Source organism: Zootoca vivipara, chromosome 7 (assembly GCF_965207765.1).
Source record: "Zootoca vivipara chromosome 7, rZooViv2.hap1.1, whole genome shotgun sequence".
Taxonomy (NCBI): Eukaryota; Metazoa; Chordata; class Lepidosauria; order Squamata; family Lacertidae; genus Zootoca; species Zootoca vivipara.
In genome coordinates this window covers 27,720,010-27,729,814 of record NC_142590.1, presented here as the reverse complement: position 1 = coordinate 27,729,814, position 9,805 = coordinate 27,720,010, and positions in this window count along the sequence as shown.

The following is a 9,805-nucleotide window of genomic DNA, read 5'->3' as shown; positions in this document are numbered from 1 at the left end:
TGTAAATCAACGAGCCACAATATCATCATACCTATGCTAATACTTGTGGGATTAATAGATCAATTTGGTGAACAAAAACAATACCAATTAGGAGTTCTTTCTGAAAGTTTAATGTGCATGTTTGTAAATTTTGCTATCATTAAAACTGTTACAAATAATTGGCATTTTGATTATTTCAGATGTTTACTTTCCCTTGACAGACATTGTAAAGTCCAATTGAGCTTTCTTTCTTTCTTTCTTTCTTTCTTTCTTTCTTTCTTTCTTTCTTTCTTTCTTTCTTTCTTTCTTTCTTTCTTTCTGCTTGCATTTATAAGTTAGCAAAATGCATTTATGTCTTTTCTGGTAAAAATACATTAACCCAGATTTTATGAAGGCACCACTATTCAGCCTCTGCTTTATTAGTAAAATTGGAGCCTTTTCTTTCCCTTTAAATTCCCCATTCCTGGCCAGTAGTAAATAGTTGTGCAAAAGTAAAGACTAAACTCACATGAAAGATTGGGGCTGCATGTGAGCCAAACCACATGATTATATGGATCATATGATGGCCAACCACACAATCATAATGTTATTTTGAAGGCCCCAATCAGGAATTGGCTGTCAGCATTCAACGGAGGCATCACACTGGGAAACTTGGTCTGCACCTAAACGCCTTATGACTCAGTGGTGCTGAATTGGCATCCCCAGTGCAAAAAAAAATATATCCAACCACCAGGAGAGCAATTTCTGTTGTTTCAGTGAATGAAGCCAGTTATGTAAATTGCCTTTTTAATTTCTTTTACCAAGGGGCTATAGAATCCCATTCTGGTTGCTTCATTCCGAAACAGTCACCTTTTCAGCTATTCCTACATGGGTGAATTTCTTTTAGACAACATTTGCAATTAGAGAGCACGTGATGCCATGGAGCCTTCATCACATGCCTGCAAAGTTAATGTACCAATGTTGTTATTTTGTACTGCACAGTGCATTTGAGACAAACTCCATCATTAACTTTATGCATAGTTCATAGTCCATTTGCTGGGTTGCTTTGCCCTTCAAGTCGGTTTCTTTAATATTTTACCACCAGGGTACATAACATTGCATTAATTTGCATTAGACACAGTTTTGCACATTGTTCTGCTATGATTTTCAGGAATAACTGCAGCGTTTGCATCCATAATTCCATCTACCAGTTTAAAACTAAGTTCTGCAGTAGCCTGAGCACTTATTTTATATACACCGAAGCCCCTCCTGTGATTTCAGAGGTGCTTTTGTTTGTTTGTTTGTTTGTTCCTTTTCTACTTCTTGTGGACTGGAATCAAAGCAAGTAAGGCAGAATAAGTTACCGCAAGCTTAACAGATGCAGATTTATGGTTTTACATGATAGATAAGATTAGATAAGATTCTACATTGCCCCATTTAAGAATAATTGGACTGTAAGTCTTAACTACATATTCACACAAATGAAACTTCATCCCCAATTCACTGAGTTTTACTATTCCAACATTTTCTACCTTTAAGTCCTCTAAAATCTGCTTGATTATATTGTTCTACTGCCCCCCTAATGATTATTTGAAACCCACTGCCAGAATTTAAAGCACTGCAAAGTACTTATCTTGGTAACAAGTCCATTAAAAGAAAGAGATCTGATTGCACTAAAGATGCCATATATCTGTTGGGCAGCCGATATATAAAAGAGCACATATAAAATAATAATTAAGTCCTAGGGACATATATTCCTCGTGATACCATATGGCCCAAATATCTTTTAGTACAGTTTAGTAAGGGTTTAGATTTTGAGAGTAGAACTGTACCAGCAAGCAATCCAGGCACACCCTATTCAGATTTCAAATGCTGTAAAATGAAAGCCCACATTTGGATTTCATGGCTTGTTCTGTATCTATCTTTAATAACAAAATATTTCATTACTCACAGTGACAAGTGAATGACAGGAGAATCCACTTTATTAGAATATAGGCTATTTGAGCCTTCTTGATCCCCTTTGTGCCAATTCTAAACAAATACAGTGCTTCATTGCGGGTTTCACTGAGGGCTGGGTCATAATTGCAGCTGTGCTTTTGTGACTGGCGTTCTTGACACCATCTTGTAAACTTGGCCCCTACTTCACTCAGTCAAATGATGGAAGTACTGAGCAACCAAAAAATGGAAAGCCACCAATGGGAAAACTATCTACTCTCTTCATCTACACAGCCTGATGTTGCCCATCATTAGGAAGAAGAAATAATATTTACATCCTCCACTTTCAAAAGTACACAAAACATGGTGTAGTAATGGGAGGACTGTAGGATTATTATTATTATTATTATTATTATTATTATTATTTGGGGGGGGGGACTATCAAATCTGAGTTCTTCTTATACCCCTTCCAGGCAATGCCACTGCTTGTCAACATTCACCATAAGACCTAATGGAGTGTCCTATCTTTGACTTATCTAGATTGGGCTGGCGTTCTTTATGTAATTGGCCTTTTTGCTCTATATTTTTCCTCTCCAAGGGAGTGTTACGGCCAGGTACACCGCATGTATCCATCCTTAACGGCCCTATGGCGAATGCCCTCTGACAAAGAGGGCATTGATTGCCTGGGGTCAGTTCGGCTATACGACAAATTTGGCAGTAGTTGTTTTCGTTCTGTGTTTTTAAAAACGCACCTCAAATCAATATTATAGTCCTGTAAGAGGGCCCTATATTTCAGGAGATTTTTAGGGGTAGCCGCTTCTTTTTCTTCGACATTTTCCCAGAGATGCAGCCGCTGCTAATTTCTGCTGTAAATCAGGAAACTCGGTGTCCTCCCAAGATTAGGGTGTTTGATCTCCACTCCTGCTGGTAAGTAGTTGGTAGGTTGAGTCGAACTGGAGCTAATTAAGGCTTTCTCTGAGACTTTCCAAGAATTTCTCTAAGACTTTTAACTTAAACGTTGTAAATATAGTAGTTGAGGAAATAACACTGAATGATAAAATACTAAAGCTGATAAAAGCTAATAAAAAACTGATAAAACAAATACAAACCACACAACTGGTGTGGAGCTCAAATCAATGTTTCATCTAACAATGCCATCTTGGAAATTCCTCATAAAATAAAATGAAGTTTAAGGAAAATCACCAAAAATGACACTGCGGACATGGGTTGCCATACGTCCAGATATGGGTTGCCATACGTCCAGTGAGTACACATGCATAGGACTGCTGTGTAAATCAGTCAATGAGTTGCTCTGTTTTTTTAAACTGAAAAATAAAGTTCAGAAGAGCCCAGGTTGCTTTGAGCATCTTGCTGAAACCATCGCATCTAACAACACTCATGTTCATGGAGAACATACAGTATGTCTTGCATCTACTTGTTTATTTCCCCATAAACTGATTAAGTCTGTCAATCATTTCAAAGTGTAATGATAAATATAGAGTATAAAGTGCATTATTCACCCACCTGTAATACTTTGATAGCTGCTTGGCACTCTTGACGCTCTTTCCTACTTAAAGTCCTTTTAAAATCCATGTTACAGAAGCACCCTGCATTTGCCAAAAAAACATCACCTCCTCTCTTTTTTAATTAAAGGCATTCTGAAAAAAGCAAATGCTTTGAGTAATAAACTTGGCAACAAGGATTCATATAGTGCTGATATATTGGGGGTTTATTTTTAAATTTATATATTAAAAAGCTTAATGGATAAAATACAGTCTCCTAACAAGAACTTCAGTCTTATGCAAGACTGGAAACCAGATGAAGTCATGATTTTGCAGCTGGCTAGGCTATTCATCTAGAAGTTGAGACCAGCTGCAGTTGGTAAGTCCCCCCCTCCCCTTAGTAGTTGGAAACCAACAAAGGCGTCTTGATGGGGCGGGGGGAGTATTTTTTCCTATATCATAAGACTGAGTTACTGCTTATTCCTTTTAGATGGTGTATCTCTCTTTGTGTGTGTTCACAAGTATAGATACATTGTATTGAGACAAAGATGCATCTGTCATGTAAAGTCACACGTAAAATGTGAGTATCCAACAACTTTATTAACTTGGCTCCATATGTACATAAAGTTACAAAGAGGGGAATGGAAAACCAATTCATTTTAGAATTGACAAAGTTACTTTTCCCTGGCAATTATGAACAATTCAGAAGGCAGCCTTTGCTTTAGTGGAGAGAAGGATGGCTGTTTCTGGATATGTATTTGCTGTGTACTGCTAGTTGTTTCTACCAGGTCTAAGATACTTGATGCAAACTTCTGGAGCTGCTTTATACAAGTCATAACATTAGCTTATCCAGCTGAATGCTGCCTGTGCTGTCAAGAGTGTGTCTCCCAGGGCTCATGGAGGAGCTTTTGCCTGGGCTGGTCTCCCAGTTTTAAACCGGATCCTTGTTCATTCAAAGCACAAATGCTGCACCTCTTTTTCTAATAATGTGTAATAATGATAATTATTCAACTCTTTGTGGAGTTCTGGCTCTAGTTCCAACTCATATACAGTCATACCACGGTTTAAGTATGCCTCGATATGAGTATTTTCAGTTTAAGTACTCCGCGGACCTGTCTGGAACGGATTAATCCACTTTCCATTACTTTCAATGGGAAAGTTTGCTTCAGGTTAAGTACGCTTCGGGTTAAGTACGGACTTCCGGAACCAATTACACTCATACTTCGGGTTAAGTATGCTTCAGGTTGAGTACTCCGTGGACCCATCTGGAACAGATTAATCCACTTTCCATTACTTTCAATGGGAAAGTTCGCTTCAGGTTAAGTACGCTTCAGCTTAAGTACAGACTTCCGGAACCAATTGTGTTTGTAACTGAGGTACCACTGTATAAGGCAACATCTCCTTTCTGTTATATAAATAGTCATTAGGCTGAGGTTGGTTTGGCCTCCATTTAGGCATTCACTTTTCAAGCATTGGCTCTGGGAAAACTTAACCAAGGTTTGGTTCATCCATGATGTGAGCATCTTAACCAGGCATAGGCAACCTTGGCCCTCCAGATGTTTTGGAACTACAGTTCCCACCATCCCTGACTACTGGTCCTGTTAGCTAGGGATCATGGGAGTTGTAGTCCCAAAACATCTGGAGGGCCGAGTTTGCCTATGCCTGATGTTAACTGTTTGAGAATAAAGAGGATAATTATTTCTTCATATTGTATCCAGAAAAGATTCAGAATGCAGGGATTAAGCCAAATGCAAAGGATAATTATTATTATTAAGGAAATTTTGGAAGCTCATCAATATATATATATATATATATATATATATATATATATATATATAATATTGCAAGGCATGAGTCACTATGAAAAATCTGCTCTTGTATCTGTTTGCTGATAATTCACAAGCTACTGGAATGTGTCAAAATATTGGCCAAAGTGACTGTAAAATTATATGCTAACTTCCCAAAGTTCCTTATTAGATTGGTAAGAATCTGCCCTCCCCCCGTAAGTTTGATGGTCTCCATTTTCCCCTTACAAGCTGCTTTCAAGTGGTATTGGCAATTCGTGGAAAAATTCTATGGCATTCTATCCTTATTCGACAAGCAGTGTGTATCTATCTTCTCTGAGATCCTTTATAGACCATAGGAACCCTGCTTTTTGGACATATGGTTACTGCACTACAATGGCATTATTCCTTATTTCCTCGTCTTGCCAGGGATGGCTGACCCGAGACATTTACCTGCCTAAAGCAAAGCAACAAATGGCATTCCCTCCCATCCAAGTCAAGGAACACAGTGCTCCAACTAGTGGGTTTTCCGTCTCTTTGGCCGACAAAGGTCCGTATAGTTAAAGCTATGGTTTTCCCAGTAGTGATGTGTGGAAGTGAGTGCTGGACCATAAAGAAGGCTGATCGTCGAAGAATTGATGCTTTTGAATTATGGTGCTGGAGGAGACTCTTGAGAGTCCCATGGACTGCAAGAAGATCAAACCTATCCATTCTGAAGGAAATCAGCCCTGAGTGCTCACTGGAAGGACAGATCCTGAAGCTGAGGCTCCAATACTTTGGCCACCTCATGAGAAGAGAAGACTCCCTGGAAAAGACCATGATGTTTGGAAAGATTGAGGGCGCAATGAGAAGGGGATGACAGAGGATGAGATGGTTGGACAGTATTCTCAAAGTTATGAACATTAGTCTGACCAAACTGCGGGTGGCAGTGCAAGACAGGAGTGCCTGGCGTGCTGTGGTCCATGGGGTCACGAAGAGTCGGACATGACTAAATGACTAAACAACAACAATAAATTGAATAATTAACAATCTGCTGCCCTTTCATGGTGCTAAAAATCAGCTGCCCAATAGTGCTGCCTCACTCTGGCCGAACCCTAGAAGTCATAACCAATGCGGGTCTTCTTCATCAGAAGCCACCATATCCCAACAGGTTTTCTGCCTCTTGCAATCAAAATGTCAATTCAATCAATAAGGGGAAGCAGTTCAAAACTGAAAAATAATTCGAGCTTTCTCTGTTGAACACAAATGGAAATATCTTACACAACTTCTTGAGGAGATAAAGAATGGGAAATATCAAACACAAAGAGTTATTCCATTTTAAGATCAACTGAAAAGAGCAGACCCTAATATTTACATAAACTAGCACAGTTGGCTGCTAGACTGTGGAAGATGATGGAAACCTTCCTTTCCTCTTTTGACTGTCGCTCCAGGTACCTTTAACTGTCAATATTACTGTTCTCCGACACTTTAGAAAATGATCCAGCAGGAAAGCAAGTTTTTTCCCCCAGATTCATTTTTATAAGCATATGAATCATTAAAGTTTCTTTATATTCCAGCTTTTAAAAAGACTTAGTCGTGAAAATCAATAGCACCATTGTAAAGCTGTTCTGAATGCATCCTTGTTAAGGGACAGCTGAGGCACTTAATAGTGTGAGCTGGCAGCTAGGTCATCAGTCCAGTAATCACTTGATCTTCCTTTAGCTCCCAGATCCCTGCAAGAGAGCCACAAGGTCACCCATTTTGGTTTCCTGCAGGAGACAGAAAACAATAGTTAGCACATAATCCCTTCTCTAGGCTATCGTATATTTTTAAGTAGCACCCTCTGAGCAAACACCAAGGCTAAATTAATTAATGCTTTATACGTACTCGCAGTTCAGAAGAGCTGTTAAACCGAGTTGCCATTTAGTGATAGTTAAAAGACTGCTACATAAGAGCTCATTTTAATTTCAGGGTTTGGGACTGATTGCTATAGTTATTATTTATTAAATTGCCCTGAACACCTAAAAGAAAGCTTGGGAGATAGGCAATTTGGAATTAAGATTATTTTTATTAAGATAACAATAAGGATTTGCCGCCAGTCATCCTAGATCTAATATGTGGGCAGGTGTGCCAATGTCAAACCAAAAGGGAGCATCCCTTTTCCCACTCAGGGCAAAGTGACCCAATTTGGACTCATCACAGCTATCATACAATGGGAGGCAAGATTCCCTTCTCCAGCTAGGGGAGCAGGGTATAGGTTCCATACCTGTGCAATTCACTCCTGATCTGCACCACTTAGCAGAATGCAGAGGAGAGACCCTAAGAACACAAACCCAAGGTCCTGCCAAGCTGGTTGGCCGGTGAAGGTGATAGGTCACATGCCCTTCACTGCCCAATGTCAAGGTGTTTAACCTTGACTTCATTCACAGTACTCTTACCTGCCCACAGAAAATACTAGCCAATAAAACAATTACCAGTTAACAGCCCACCACCTTAAGAGAGTCAAATCAAAACTCAGGACAGCATGAAGCAGGGGGGGCAGGTGTCCTAAATGCCAACTGATGGCACCCAAAAAAATTCCAACTCAGTCTACTGAGTAGGGGCAAAGCCCATATTTCCAAAAGGTGGGATGCAACAAAGGTATGGAATAAGGTATTTAGGATGGTGACAACCTTATGAGTCAAGAGTGCCAGGACCATACTGATCAGTGTACCCAGGCCACACTCAGCATCCAGAGGAGGTAGCTCAAGACGTTCTTCAGAAAGAGGGTGAGGCAAATCCACCTCACCCTAATGACGATTCATGTAATTTCAATCCCACCTTCCACTACTAAGGATGCCAGAGAAATAACCTGCAGGAAGTGTATGAGGTGGAGGGGGTCAACAGATACAATAGCAGCTGATGAAAGAAGGTTCCAGAAGAGGTGTGGTTCAGGAAGCAGGCAGGTTTAGGAAGCTGGCAGCTATGAATCTAAAGCCAGGTTATTCGGAATGTTGGTCCTGCCAACTCAAGTGAAAAGGTCTCTTCAGAAAGGCATTGCCATTGTTGCTGAACATCCCATCAGGCTGACATCTGGACCTGAAAGAAGACTTCAACCTATAAATAAGTCCTGTTCTGCAAATGCTAGAAGGGATGGAGAGATATGAAAGAGTAAGGCCCTGGATTTGAAGACTTCCATATTCTGAACAGCTATACCAAGTTTTAAACAGGACATAGCATCTGAAGATACAACATTTTCTTCTATCAATATATTACGCTTCAATCTTTAAATTAATCCCATTTATACATATATTATCCCTACGTGTGTATCTTTTCTGGTTCTTTATTTCGGCAGGGGATTAATCTCAAGCTTATGCTATTTTCACCAGGCTACTATAAAAAGAAGCAAAATTATGGTTCGTTATAAGGAATTTATTAGCAGGCTTAAGTTATATATGTTTTCCACAGAGCTATAAATCAGAGATGTGGAACCCCTGGCCCTGCTGGCTGGGTCTTCTGGGAGTTGGAGTCCAATAACATTTGTAGGGCCATGGCTTTCCCTTCCTTGCTCCAGGCGGGCAACTGGCAGAAGAACACCATTGCACTTAAAATTTGCTCCAAAGGGTTGGGGAACATTCCCTTACTCTGTAGTCTGTCCTGCACCCACATTTGTCTTTGAGAAGCAGAAATAGCAGCAAAATCCAATGCAGGTTCACCACATAAGGAGTGTCTCCATCCCTGTCGTTCAGCCCAGACACTGAGATCTAGCTCCAAGGACCTTCTGGTGATTCCCTCGCTTCAAGAAATGAAGTTACATGGAACCAGACAGAAGGCCTTCTCAGTAGTGGCGCCCTGCCCTCTCTGTGGAATGCCTTCCCACCAGATGTCAAGGAAATAAATAACTATACAACTTTTGGAAGACATCTGAAGGCAGCCCTTTATCAGGAAGTTTTTAATGTTTAATGTTTTATTGTGTTTTTGTATATGCTGGAAGCCTCCCAAAGTGGCTGGGGGAACCTAGTCAGATGGGCAGGGTATTATTATTATTAATGTTGTTGTTTAGTCGTTTAGTCGTGTCCGACTCTTCGTGACCCCATGAACCAAAGCATGCCAGGCACTCCTGTCTTCCACTGCTTCCCGCAGTTTAGTCAAACTCATGTTTGTAGCTTCGAGAACACTGTCCAACCATCTCATCCTCTGTCGTCCCCTTGTGCCCTCCATCTTTCCCAACATCAGGGTCTTTTCCAGGGAGTCTTCTCTTCTCATGAGGTAGCCAAAGTATTGGAGCCTCAGCTTCAGGATCTGTCCTTCCAGTGAGCACTCAGGGCTGATTTCCTTCAGAATGGATACGTTTGATCTTCTTGCAGTCCATGGGACTCTCAAGAGTCTCCTCCAGCACCATAATTCAAAAGCATCAATTCTATTGTTATTATAACCATTATCATTATTATTAATTTCAATATCCAGGCAACTAGAACACACACAAATGAGATGGAATGAGATTTGTGAGCTAACTTGGCAGGGGGTTAGCCAATCTGTTTAGCACCTATAGCCTCAGCTTGTTGTCTCATTCATTCTCTCAACCCAGAAGAAGGGGATGATCGATCTGTCCCCATGTGAGTTCACCAAGAGCTTTTATTTTGAAAAGAAAAAGAGGGTCTCAGCCCT